We start from the raw sequence: 12,779 nt of genomic DNA on the forward strand, positions 1-12,779 counted from the left end.
CCTGTGTCCCCATGTCACATCAAGGACTGTTAGCTTAAAGAGCTTTAGTAATGTCCAGGCAAACTCCAGATATGTGTCAGATCCTGTGGCAGCCAGGAGGAATTTGTGATTGCAGAGTAGAGCTTCCTCAGCTCCCAGAGCAGTGCACACAGGCTGCACAAATGCCTTCTAACATAAATGTATGTTCTTACACCAGGGGAGCAACATGGTGATTATGGTCACACTCATTTTTAGACAATAACCTGAGACTGGCTGCACAAAATGTTGTCAGAGGGTAAATTAAAATGCCTTAGTTATTACCTGTGTATGCTGTTATCCAACATAAAGTAAATGTGGGACAAATTATTCTGCTTTTCTTTACAGGAGTCTGTGAGTTTGTATATTAGCAGTTACTATGGGAAATTTTACATGCTATTAATCCTCATGTTTTAATTGATCTGCTGATAATTTGTGTAACAAGCTAGGCAGTTTTCTTTGCCATGGTAGCCTTTAAAAAAGTCTTTGATAATTTGGGCAGATCATTTGTAGCACACAAACTATATTATGTAACTTTTTATTGGAAGTAAAACTTGAGTCAGAATGATCTCAAGATGTAGTTTTCTCTAGTTCTAACCTGCTTGGGGTGATTGCTTGTATTGCTAAAAACTATTCATTAATTATTTTTTCCTTTCAATGTTGCTATATAGCTAACAGCATGAAACATAGGCAGCAGTGAGTTTTTAATAACATGATGGTAACCTGAGGGGTCACTGCACCTTCCTTGCCAAACATAGCTTTTGCTTATGAATTGTTTACAAAAAGAAAAAAGGCTTTCCGAACTCTATGCTGATTTCTCACTTGTCTTATGAATTTTTATCACCTTTCACCTAAGGCAAGTTCTCCTCTGCAGTTAAATTTTAAAAGCTCTGCTTAAAACACAGTTTTGTGATTTAGGGTTCATTAAAAAAGTCTGCTAACATTAATATTCTGATAAAACACTAATGCTGTGTCAGTGGGCCTAAACATTCTTATAACTTCCTTCCTGTCTTAATGGAGAAGTCAGCAAACTTTTCAAGATTTTCTTAGGACCTTGAGTTTTTTACATGTATTTCCCAATAATTTCAAGCATACTAATTGAAGAAATATATTGTGAACATTATATGCTCTGTTTCTGGACTCTGCCACAGGGTTTTGTATTGATGCAGTTACCTTGGGTTTGTACTGTAGCTTGCTTGTGCAAGAGATTAATTTCAGGCCAGAACTAGACATACTGCCTGCTCAGAGCCAGAGAACTGACACAAAAATCTGCCTTTATTGATGAACTTCCTGGCTGTTCTTTTGTTTGACTGCTGCCAGAATGAGAATCTGCCTTTTCTTCTTTGGGAGTTCTTGACCCGCAGTCTGAGTTTGTTGCTGCGTCATTCACTGAATCCCTGTTCCTCAGACTGACCTCCTCCTGATCCTTTCTGCAGGGTCATAAAACCAGGGCAAACTGGGAGAATCACCCAAGGGCTCAGAGGAGGAGCCAAGTGCTGCTCCCTGGCTGCAGGGGACAGCTCCTCTGGTGTCTGGGGAGGTCACTCATGCCTGGCCCTGTCAGCCTCCCCTGGGAACCACAGTTTGTGCTAACATCCACATTCATCTCAGCCAAAGGAGGAAACATTAAAGGAAATTGATAAAAATCTAACACCACTTAGAAAAATTGATTACTTACTATATTTTCTGCCATGAATATATGTTTTTGCAAAATTTTAAACTTTGTTTATTGTGGCTGATTTGAGTCCTTGCTTTATGTTCACAGTACAGATTTGTTTCCAGCCATGATGTTGGTAAAGTGGACATCTAGTATTCATAGTACATGTAAAATCTCTCTTTTTTGTAGTTTGTTTGATGTGCAGCTTTGATTTTACTTTTACTTCTTTTGTTTGTCATCCTGTCTAGGCAATCAGGATTTCATAAGTCAGTGGTGTGGGTGGAGAGTTCAGCGAGTGTTGGTTTCCATGTCCATCGTATTTAGACACTAGCTAGTGTCTAAATATAAAAACTTGTCTTAATGCTTTCTGAATTTGTGCTTGATGTCTGCAACTGACAGTGTGCAGTAGGTTTCCCAATGGGACGCTTTTTTCTTGTACCCCACTGGTTTTCTTTGAACGTCACTGGAACTTTTGCACATTTCTTGCAGATCTGCTGTCTCCCCCACACACATTTTTTTGAACTCCACCTAAAGCTGAGAGCTCGTGTGAAAGACTTAGAAATCTTTTTTCTATGCTTGCCACTGAATACTTGCAGTGTCTTTCTGTAAAAATGCTGTGGAGCAATTGGTGTTTTGAGACCTTAGTTTTGACTGTTTGCTTATCATTAATGTCAACTTATTTTATCATCTGGGGTGTCTTTGTGCTTGTATATGCTTAGAAGTATATGAAACAATTAGACAGTGAGGAAATTAGTGGTATAGTCCAATGTATATGGATGTGCCTGAATAGAGTAACTGCTAACAGTCATTTCAAGGAGTGGATTTAAACAAAAATTCCTACCAGACACTTATATTTTATTCCTTCTCTTCCTTGTTTTAGGTTTGTATGCTTAGACTTAGCATGGTGATCAAGAAGTTTGGGTGTAAACCATTGTTTTATGATTTAAATGAATGTTACAGCATTTTTATGTCAGTGTGTAATACATAGAGTACCTAGAAATGTAGATTTGCCTGTTTCATTCACAGGTAAGGTCACTGAAGGGTTGCATATGGCTTATGATTTTCCTTACCCTGAAACACTTGGATTTTAGTTCCTGGATGAAGTGGGCTGACTCAGTGATAAATATGAATATGGGATTTGTCATATTGTGCATTATATTGTATTTTAGTGGCTTCTGCTTCATTTATTGAAATTAATTTATAACCAACAAAAAGAAATTTAGTGTGTGGGGTTTGGATTTATAAATATTTGCAGATTGTGTTACATCCGAAACACTCTAAAAATGTAAATGTTTGGCTTTTTCCTTTTCAGTGTGAACTCATATGTCTTTTGAGGCTGTAGTCAAAAGCAAAAAATACTTAGTTTGGAGATTAGCCTCTAGAAGGTGTGCAAGATAAAAAACATATTAGAAGCTGCAAATTGGTCACAAATGATTGATATTTTTTCTGTTTGTGTGCTTAACTCACTTCTGTCTAAAAGAGTGAGCTAAGCTTTTCCTTTTGGTGTATTTCTTGCCAGGCAAAAATTGTAAGTTGGAAGGGAAGAACATCTATTTTTCTCTGTGTTAAATGACTGGATTTTTAGGTAGCAGACTTGAAGTGTGTTTACTGGTGGAAGCAAAAACCTGGCACTCAAAAGATGTGAGTGGTGCTCACAGGGTGATTCTAGCAAGTCTGATTTATTTCTGGCTTTTTCATTCTGTGAAATGTTGATAGAAATAAGAGTACATGAGGTCTTATTTACTCATCCTGGAAGCTCCCAGACAAAAGTGGAAAGTGTTCTGGACATTAACAGTAATTTGGCTGCTGGAAGTTGCCCAAAGTACTGGCAGTGTGTTCTTGCTCTTACAGAAAAATAAAGTAGCAGCTCTTCTTTCTCTCCTAAGCGTATTTGTGTCTGGATCCTGCTCAGCAGCCTGTTGTGAAAGTCATCACTTCCAATAGCTCCGTGCCCCAGGGACCTCCACAGGGCATTGACGGGCTCAGCACTGACTCAGAGCCCAAGCTGTTGACACTGCTCATCTAGAAAAATGATGCAATTACAGCTCTCCTCCCTGCTCTGGGAAAGCATCTTGGATCTCCTCATTCAGTTTTCAGAGGTGGGGTGAGCCAATCTCACTGCAGTGAGTCTTCCCTGCTGGCATATATTTATCTGTCCCTGTTTTTTACAGTCTTGAATATTTCCTGCAGGTCACAGACTGTGCATAACAGAGCTGTTAATGGCTTTTGTCATGTGTTAAAATAGAGAATTTCAGACCACCCTGACTACTTGCTTGGTGCCAAGGCATTGAGAGGTCTTTTCTCCTGAGGAGCTGATCTCTTCTGTTCCTGGCTCTTGCCTAGCATCTCTCTGGGTTGTTCCTCATCTTGGGGCACATGTGGGACCACAGTTCCTCCCTCTGACTTAGGTTAAGGAGCACATTCCTGCTGTCACCTCGTTGTTCTGCCTCTGCTCTGCAGCCAACTGCTCTCAGCTGTGCTGGCTGAGTTGCCCTCCAAGCTGCTGTGCACCATCACTGATCCTGTCTGCCTCTTGGGCAGAAAGGAACAAAACCTAGGAGAGACAAATGATTATTTTTGTGTTGGTCTGTAGTCCTAGAAACAGTGGCATGCACATACTGAAAGAATGGTGTGGCAACAAGATAAGAATAAGTGGTGGGGAGGAAGAGGGAAGAGGGAAGAGGAGGAGAAACTTGCTGAGCAAATATTACTGTAGACACCCCAGTTGTGGAGTCAGAGCCAGGATCTGTGATAATTTTATTTCTTAAAATGAACAGCAAAACTTCCTGTTTCTGTTCATTAAACTGACCTAAACCCTGTGTGTAGGGAGGATGGTGATTTATGAATGGTGTGAAGCTGTTTGCAGCTGAGCACATCCCAGACACCTCCTGTTCCACACGTGGGCCCTCTGTGTGTCAGGTTTGCTGCTCAGGCAGGTACCCATCTGTACCTGGGCAATAAGGCAGTGACAGCTTCAGCTGCACCTCAGAAACACTGCTGGTGTTTCAGCCACGTGAAAGGGATGAAAGGAACCTCGTGATTCCATCCCCTGTTCTGTCACACCATTGCTCAGAGGGGCTGATTCCATTTGCTGCTGAAAAGCTGATGTTAAGGGATCCCCCCGAGTTTCTGTAAGTGAATTTACAGCTCTGGTTGCTGTGTTGTTTTTGTAACCACCATGTCTGACAGTGGGAGCTGAAGCATGGGCATTCTGCTATCCTCAACATTATGCATTCTTATCTAATTATATATTTATTTTTGAAAATATAATGCTATTACACAATAACTTAATTATTATTTTATGTGATATTTAAAGCCCAGCATTGTGCTTCCTGCCACAGCTGAACAGACATTCTCCTCCAGGAATTATGTTTCTGGAAGCATGAGAATAAAGTCCAGCAAATATTTAAGTGCCAGCAAAGATGTTTGCTGTAATAACTTTTTATAGTTCAAAATTATCTGCATCTTATAAGCTTGGAACTATTCCTTGGAAATATTCCTAAAATGTCTTGTGAATATTCTTTTATTTTGTTTGCACCTTTTGTGGGTGGATATTGGTATTAGGTCAGTTCCTTTAGGAGAGAAGAAAGGGGATACCACACACTTGGAGTCTGCCAGGAGAAAATCCATAGGAGGGAGGAAAGAAATGAATTTGAGTTCTTTCCTTTAAACACATCAGCTGTCCTTCTCACACAGGGGCTAAGGGCTTCAGAAGGTTTTGAGAATTTGTATTTTCACAAGATGGAAATATGGGATTACAAGGGAGAAAAATAGCTCTGGAATTTACTGTGTTTTAACTACAGGATGTGGTTATTGAAATAATGTTCTTGTGCTTTTGGCAATAGTTGACTCTCAGGCCTGCTCTTAAATTGTGCTGAACAACTTCAGTGAGAGTTAGAAGTAATTTTGAATGGCTGACACGAATTAAATGGGTGATTTGTGCTTCTACAGGAGCTCCCTGATCTACCAGGGAGGAATTGACAGTGAACTCTCAACTTTGGCTGCTCTCCCCAGACCTGCTCCTGAGGTGCTTCATAGCATGGGTTTGACTGAGCACTTCCCGTGCGTGTAGCTGCTGCCTTTCTCCTCAGGGCTCTGTGCAGAATGCAAGCTCTGTGAATCAGGGTTGTCTTTAATAAACTACCAGCAGCTTGGATCTTTAGGCTATGGCTTATGGCCATTAGTAGTTTGTATTTTTTTGAGGCATAGCATTAATGAAAATTTGTTTTTTCCTTCCTCAGCATCTAAAGATAAACTTGGGATAGATGAGTTGTGTAGTTCAATTACATTCTCATTGAAAGATATTACTTTTTCTTAGTTTTGAATTGTTACTTCCTAGATTGTAATTTCTCAATTGTTGGCACTTTTTAAAAAATCTCATTATGCCATTTGATCTGATGGTGAATAGTTGATGTTGCATTTTTATTTTGGTATATTTTTTGTTTCCTTTGGTTAAGTCTCCCTAACATTAATCAAGGACTGCACTTGTTACATACACAACTGTTGTTGTGTTCTTCTCTGTACTCTAATACTCCAAACTTCAAACAAAGGAAACATCTGGAAAGTAATAGGGGTGTTACAAAGTAACTAAGTTACCTTTTTTTAATACTGTAAAAAAAGGTAACTAAGTTACCTTTTTTTAATACTGGGTTTTTATTTTCACTTTTGACCAGTTTTAGCTTGATAAAGTTCAGATAGTCAAAAAACCAAAAAAAATAAAACTCAAACCACCAAAAAATGGGAAAGTAAATCTGTGCTGCAGGTGCAGCATTGATCCAGCAGCTCACTGCCACACAAAGAACAATTTGGTAGGTGTGAAAAGCAACTGCTGCTGTAGCAGCAAGGTGCAGGGCTCATAATGTAACTGGTTAAATGTTCTTCAGTCAAAATGAAAGCGCCCCACAAGCTGTTGCTAGGGAAATAGGTGCCTGTGGTGAGTGTTGAATGCAGAGAGGCTTGTCTGTCTTGCAGATCAAAAATTGGCTCCAAGCACTTTGTGTATCACTTTACTGCCGGAAACTTGCTGCTTATCAGCAGACTGGTCTCTGTGCCTCTGAGGAACTTCAGTTACAAACACAGACAGAACCTTTTTCTTTTTTAACTCTCTTCTCTTTACATTTTGATGTGAAGTATTTCTCCTGTGCGTTATCTTTGTTTATAATTCCGGTGTAGGACAGGAATATCCCCAGGACCTGATCCTGAGGACACTTCTAGGGAGCAGCAGCTTCATCCTTCTGTAACTAAAAGGAATCTTGCATACAACTGTTTATCGGGGCTCTGGACAAAATAATGTTTTTAGGCATAGCTTTAAAAAAGAAAAAAAGTTGAAGTCAGTGAAACTGTCAGCTTGGTATAGTCATTATATTAATTCTCCAAATTGCATTGTAATTCTCTAAGGTGTGTTATAAGCACCTTCATAAACATGGGGTGATTTTTAAAAACTGTCACGGTTTATTTTTCTAAAAGGCACTCTGATAGTTCTGGGATGCTCTAACTATTCAGCATCCTCCCCATGTGCTGCTCTCCACATGACACTGCTCCATTTCAAAGGAACACAAGGTATCTCTTGTGATTATCAGAGACTCATCCTTACTACTGGATACGTGACACAGTGAAAGTAAAGCAGCAGCCTATTTAGGCATTCCAATTGTACATGTAACAGGTTTAACAAAGTCTTATTTTTATCTGCAGTTACGCATGCACAGACACAGCAGATTCATATCTGCCTTTTCAGATGAGTTCTCTGAGATCTCCTGTGGCTTTTCTTCTCATCTCTCTCCAAGGCTCCCAAAAGCCTTTGTCAGGGTTTTGACCTTTTACATAACAATCTTTTCCATCTTTCACCCAACTTTTATGAATGCTGATGCATGTAGGTCTTGGCTAGGTACAGCTAAATCTAAAGGAAATGGCCACAGCTGTCCCAGGACTTAGGTATGGGCTGGACATTTAACCCACTGTGAGAGAGTGGAGTGCCTATATTGAGTGGTGGTTCAAGTAGTTTGTATATTTTAGCAAAAATTAACAGAAAATGGCAGTAGATTTACTTCAGTTCTTGTTGTGATAAAATACTTTGCATCCACTCTGATTTTGTGCCAGATTATTTGGCAGTTTCCTTTGCCTTCTGCTTTCCAGAGTGGGTCCCTGGGGACAGAGCTTTGGGATGAGCAGTGATGTAGATGCTGATACTTTCTCTTTCCAGCACAGCTGTTTAACTTGAATCAGACTCCTCAGTGCCATCTTAATTCTGATTTCCTGCTCTGGGCCTTTCTTTAGGTCATTGTTTCAGCATTTCTGTGTAACCATTTACTCCTCTTGGTTTGTGCCCCTGGTGAGTGTGCACTGGATTCCAACAAGGAACAGTGAGGAGCCAGGGCTCTTGCCAGAGCCTGGTACTATGCTGAGGTGTTGAACTTTGGCATTTTCTCACATCTGAAGAGCTGTTCCCAGATTGTGTATAAAGAGGATGAAGCAGGAAGAGAGTGAGACAAAGCCAGGAGCTGTTATGTGTGATATGAATTCCCCTACCAGACACCTGGTGCACTGGGTTCAAGGATGATACTTAACCATGTCTTTGTCATCTGCCTAACTGGAGACACAATTTTCTGCTCACAGCATCCTAGGAATATGCACTTCTGCCCTTTGGTACTCCAAGACAAGCAGATTTAGTGTCAGAATCTCTTCATTTCCACACTAGCACTAGACAAGTCTCTATCCAGAGTTATAAGGTCCAGGGAAGGAATGTTTGCTCGTGTGCTTTTGGGATTTTTTTCCAGCTGCTTTCCTGCCATATTGTCATGTTTGCTGATCTGCAATATTTTAAATTGTTTTTAATTATATAGTTTTTAATTTAAGTTACCTTTTATGGAGTGGTTTTTTTTTAATTGCTGCTATTTGGTCTTATGTGTAACAAAACTCACTGGAAAAGTAGAACTTTCATTATCTATGATGCTGTGAAAGTCATTAAAACATTCTTATCCTATTTTAGCAGAGTTCCCTTTGCTGTCATGCAGGCCTTGCTTGAAAAAACTTTGGGATCAGTTAGCATAAAGACAATGCCTCTCATCACTCTTGAGCCTTCTTAGACATTTCCAGCTGTGATTGTTTCAATCAGGTTATATTCATGTCACAATACAGTTAAATACTTTTTCTTCTACTGATTGTCTGAGTAAAGGTTCATAAAATGTATGATGGAGATAGAGTAGATTTTTCTTCCTTTAACTATGAAGGGAAGAAATAAAGCATTATTAATGCCTACCGTGGTCCTTGGAGTAAAGATTCCCTGTCTTGTTGCAGGTTCCCATGCATGGTACATCAAAAGATTTAGTGTCAAGGATTTAACCTGAGTGGACTGCACTCACTCTCCTGTAGGAATTTCAAAATAATGGAACAGACCATGATGGAGTGGAGAAATATGGATTTTGCCAACGAATCCTGTGGCCTGTAATGGTAAGCAAACAACAAGCATGTTTTTGTTAGAGGTCCCAGTAAATAAAAGCCTGGATAGTCTGCTGTGCACAGCTCAGCACTGCAGAGCAGGTGGAAATGCTTTCTCAGTGCTGCTGGGGTGGGTGAGCACCCAGCCCTGGGGCTGGCTGGCACTGAGCAGGGCAGCCTTCACTCAGTGTTAGAGAGGCCTCAGTTTGGAAGGTTCTCCTGTAAACCTCCTGGAGCCGTGAGGCACCAGCTGCAGGCTGTTTGGAGAGGTGACTTTTGCCACTTCCTGAAGATTTGCCGTGTCTGCGGTATTGTTTCAGGTCTGGAATTAACTAGTTCTGCTTTAATACTCATTAACTGGCTTTAGTATCAGCAAATCCAAAGGATAAAGCTGCTTCAGGAGAATTTAATTTACAAGTGCCTGCTTTGTTTTAGCTGTGCCAGGTGAGATATCCCTGTTTCCCCTGGTGAGTCAGTGCTTTGCATGGTGCAAGTTTCCAGTGGCCTCTTGGCATTGGGGATGGTTTGGCAGGGCTGGCTGTCAAACAAATCTTTGGAAATGGCAAGATGAAAGATAAGATGAAACAAGAAGAGTGATTGTGATTAGATCTGTGTTCAGACATTTTAGTATCTTAGTAGACAATCAAAACTTAGTGTGGAAACAAAATTCCCTGAAGCATGTTGGTTGTCACTGGAAAGCTCTCACTGCTTCTCATGGTTCTCTCTTTGTGATTCAAAGCACCTTACCAGGCCCTTGTGAATGTTTGGCTCCTGTGGCCCTTTGCCTGCATCAATGAAAAATATGTGTACAACTCTGAACATTTTTTTAGTGTGTTGCTATCAAGTGAGACTGAAAATAGAAGATATCTGAGGTTTTCAGTGATTTATCATTGTTTTATTTCAGAATGACTCCACAAAGGACCTTTCCAAAACCAGGTACTGCATTTTGGAACAGTTTCTAAAAAAGAAATGTGGGTGTTTGACAGCTTTGTGTCCTGAGGTTGGGTATGATTCTAGAAATAATGCTTCCATCAGAAATATCTGTCTCTTTGGTGGTGTTTTTAGTATTTAACCTCCAAGGGAGGGAACTTCCTTATTGCAAGTGTTACTTTTAGGTTTTTTGGCTGTGAAGTACGGATGTGGTGGTGTAACAAATGTTGCATGGTTAGTTTGGGGAATGTTAAAATTCCCCTGTACTGAATAGTATAGAGAAATAAGATTTTTAAAACAGGTATTTGATAGGACTTAGTCTTGAAGTAATCGCCATTAAATAAAGGGGGATTAAATTTAATCTGTCTCCTTACCTTCCCCCTTCTTCCTTAAATAGTATGAAGACTTTGGTTTAGTAAAGGACATTTTATACATTAACAAAAATATTTGTGCTGCAGGAGCACCCTGCAGTGCCCTGCTCCAGGTTCTGAGGCACAGTCACATTCTTACTGTGTCCATCTCTTGGGCTGAGAGAGGTGAGTAAGCAGAAATTCAGCTAGAAACAACCATGTTTGACAAAAACATTTTAAAAAAATACTTTTTAAAAATTAGAGACTGGGACAAACAAAGCTGTTGTTATATCAATGCATTGTTTGAATTTCAGATCCCAGTTTGTATTTCTAGTCACTTCAGTGGGGTGGGAATATTGTAGGTAGGAGAGAGAGGAGCCTCCTTCTCTGTTTTACTGGTTTTGGAGGGACTTGACTGAAATGGGAAGTGATTTCTTATCTTACTCAGGGCAGGTGTTATCTTTTTCCTGCCTTCTCCCTGTCATATTGTGATTGCACCTGCTCTTTGCAAATACACTATTTACCCTAGACATGGGTAAATAGTACTGGGTTTCTGTATTGAACTGTACATTCCCCTCAAATAACTTTGTGGGACAGGAAAAAAATGAGAGCAATGTGTGATACCCATTACTCTCTTGTTCACAGTGATTTTTAAAAAATATTTTGTAATTTTTTACTTTTTGCATATCTGTGCTATCGAGTGATAGAAGATTCCAGTTACACCCTGGTACTCTGACTCTGCCACATCTCTGCTTCTTCACTCCTTTATTGAAATAGATTATCTGAGGCATATTCAAAATTTTGCCAAACAGGTGACAGAGAATTCACTCTAGGTGTAATTAATTATATTGAGCTTAGAAATCTTGTGAGCCTGAGCTTTTTGTTTGCTATTTGTTATAATTCTGTAACCTAAATGAGATAATGCCTGAAAAAAAAAAGACCATTCAAACACATCTTTCTTGAATTTTTGTTTTATTGCTGATTTCAGTAAAGGCTCAGTATTACCTAGTGGGATGCCTTTTTTTTTTTTCCTTAAAAAACAGATCTTCTGAAAATGTCAGGAGTTTCACTTTCTGTGGAAATCAGGGAAATTCTTGTAGAAATTATTGGGGCTTAGACACACAGAGACTCTGTCCCTGTTGCTGTCTTAGCTGAAAATATTTTTCTGCATGGTGTTGAAGTTTATTGTTCTGTGTTTTAGGGGTTTTTCTGCAGTTTATGTAGCTCAACATTACAGGTTTTAGTACTTTCAGTAATGGCACAAGCACACTGCTTTTGACCTAACTAAACTGAAATTACTCAATGAAAAGCTATTCTGGCTTCTGAGGACAGTATGTTCAAAGACATGAATTTTAAATAGATATGAAAACTGAAAGTGTAAGGGGAATATTGACTTGTGCAGTGGTAAGTTCAATTTTAGATCAGCTAAAGTCAAAAAGTCTATCTGTAAGATGTGACAGGGGGTCGGGAAGTCAAGAAATAATCACACACCTTGGTTTTGAAAGATGCAAAGCACAGCTCAATTCCCCTCTGGTGTGATGTATCTTTTTACACCCTGGAGTTTGCTGCTTATGAAAACCTGTATTATACAAGGGCTGCTTCCTCCCCCACCCTGCTGAGCCAGACCCAGCACTTAATTATAAGGCTTAATAGATTTGTCGGTTGAACCATTATGTGTTTTCTCAATAAAAAGTTCCTTAGAACAGTAGTAAACTGTCCTGTGTAGTTCAGTTGCAGCAGTCTGGTTATATGGACTCTTCTTTCTTTTTTACTGACTTAGTTTGTGAGCTGGTCTTAAATTACCAATAGGTTTTCTGAACCATACTCTGTCACCATTTTCTGTCCTACCAGGATCAGTAGCACAGGGTTTCTTTTTCTTCAAAGCACATCCTGTAATAATAGTGGTATTTAAAAATGAGCAACAAGCACCCTTCCCCTGCCCCCAGCTTTAGCAGTGGTAATCTTCATGTTCTTTCCTTAGGCTGTGGACCTGTGAGAAGTGATGAGTCAGTTTAAGAGCTCACTGCTGTGCTTGCTTTCCTACTTGTGGTTTGCTTTTCCTTTCCAAACCCAGGGCCAGCTGTGGAGCTCATCTGTGCCTCTGCTACCTGCTGCACTCCCCCACCCCACAGGGAAGTAACCTGCCCAAGCTGGCTTTCCATGCTGTGTTTGGTGAGCAGGAGCTTGGTGCAGGGCCTGGGACAGGACGGGGGCTCTGGCTGGGTGAGACCTCCTCCTCCTCCTCCTCCTCCTCTGACTGGCCAGAGCTGGCTGGTGGTGCTTATGAAACCACAGCCTCTGTTATTTCACATCTTCCACTTGTACAAGAGACTGAAAAACTGTTTCCAAATTAAACAGCTCGTTACTTATTCCTACTTTAAATAGCACTGGAG

At 40.1% G+C, this 12,779-nt stretch overlaps 1 protein-coding gene across 5 annotated transcripts in view; it reads left to right on the top strand.

Annotated features, from left to right (window-relative positions):
- ADCY7 (adenylate cyclase 7) overlaps nt 1–12,779 on the top strand; it is a 60,528-nt gene that overhangs the window by 8,967 nt on the left and 38,782 nt on the right. For 3 of the 5 annotated variants that reach the window (XM_071440372.1, XM_071440374.1, XM_071440375.1), the window contains one exon: nt 8,966–9,118. The exons of 1 other annotated variant lie outside the window; for it this stretch is intronic. The gene's annotated coding sequence lies outside the window, so the exon portion shown is untranslated. Of the gene's footprint in view, nt 1–8,965; nt 9,119–10,010; nt 10,043–12,779 lie in introns of all 5 variants that reach the window. One more of the 5 variants, XM_071440373.1, reaches the window with a different exon arrangement.

Source organism: Agelaius tricolor, unplaced genomic scaffold (assembly GCF_023055355.1).
Source record: "Agelaius tricolor isolate 1412-34295 unplaced genomic scaffold, bAgeTri1.0.p SCAF_15, whole genome shotgun sequence".
NCBI classification, from domain to species: Eukaryota; Metazoa; Chordata; class Aves; order Passeriformes; family Icteridae; genus Agelaius; species Agelaius tricolor.